The sequence below is a fragment of the Podospora anserina genome, chromosome 2 (genome assembly GCF_000226545.1).
Source record: "Podospora anserina S mat+ genomic DNA chromosome 2, supercontig 2".
Classification (NCBI taxonomy): Eukaryota; Fungi; Ascomycota; class Sordariomycetes; order Sordariales; family Podosporaceae; genus Podospora; species Podospora anserina.
In genome coordinates, this window is record NW_001914858.1 from 520451 (window position 1) to 521963 (window position 1513).

The window sequence follows — 1513 nt, forward strand, 5'->3', positions numbered from 1 at the left end:
TAACTGAAATTCCCAGCCGGAAAGATCGGTCTCTGAGTTCAGAGCCGGCAAGGCTTGAAAGGTTCGTTGCCTAACCGTAGCGACGGTGTTGGCATTCCCCATAGCTTTCACAAGCTCCAAGAGCTGGGCCATGGTGACGTTAGTGCCAGCCATCTTGAAAGAAAAACTGGTCAAAGAGAAGTCGTAAGAAAGACGCTGTGAGAAAGACGTCGAAAGAAAGACTCAAAGAAAGGCGCCACCTGACTTTGTGGCCGCCAACAGTGGGTTGAATTGACTTGGGCAGAGGGCGAGATGCTTTCTCCGCTATCGGTCTCCTGATAAGGCAGGACAGAGTTCTCGACTGCTGCCGGAAAACAGTAATTTCCCAGCCAAAAGGTCGCAAAAATGGCAGAACCAAGGAAACTTGGCCAGGAGAAGGTTGGCGCCGTAAACCACACTCTTATCGGTGAGGGGTGGTCGGTCGCTTCAACTCTTCGTCAAGATGAGGGTCAGGGTTAAAACCAGGCTTCCGTTGATTAGGAAGTTGGTTAACTCTCTCAACGCCTCCAAAATCGCCGTCGAAAGGTCCAATTGCGTGATATTGGCCTGACAAGGGTCGAAAAGTCGTAAGGTCCGGTGTGGTATTCGGCCTTGCGAGGTCGGGTTGTCGACGAGGGCGTCGACTTCGGTTTACTTGGTGATTTAAGCGTCAAAAGAGCTCATAACCTGTTGGGCTGGCGACCTAGGAAAGTCACTGGCTGCGAAAATGAGGCTAAAATGGCCAAAAAATGGTAAGCAAATTGGTATTACAGTAGTTGGTTGTTGGTTAAAAAGTAAACAGTAAGAAAATCCAGCCCCAAGAGCAAACCGGTGTGGGTCTGGGAAAACCTGGGCCCTTTGGTGCCCCACATCTTCTGTTCGTCACCCCTTTTCTCCGCACATAAGTAGCACAACACTCCATCATTTTCGCACAAACCTGCTTTAAAGCATGAGACGCAGCCGTCCTCTTCTTGCTCGTCCATCATTAGATACTAGAGCTCACCGTCTTGCTCTTCTTTTACCCCTTACACCTTGAGACACGGCCGTCTTCGTCTCTCTCGCCCATCACCATCTTCCTCGCCCATCTACCACCACCATCACAGTCTTGGGTAGGCAGGTTACTCGTCGTAGATATGTTGAGCGCCTTGCTGTTCCTCTTCCTGTTATAGCATCGCCCCATTATTTCATCTTCCCTTCATAGTATCTTCTTTTTATAGCAGAGTGACATGGTCCTACTTCCTCGCTCACCACCAAGATCAACACTTTTACCAACCCTTCATTCTGCCCTACATATAGACCATGTACCACTAGAAGGTAAGAGTGGGGAGCTTTGCTTTAGAGATAAAGGGGTAAGGGGAGGGGGGTGGGGTTTTAGCTACCTAAAAGTTCCTCTAAAGCCGAAGCAATCAGGCTTAAAAAGACCGTTTTAGAAAGTCCTTATAGCCTTTTGCTCCACTTTATTTTGACCATATAAAGAAGATAAACTAAGATCCAC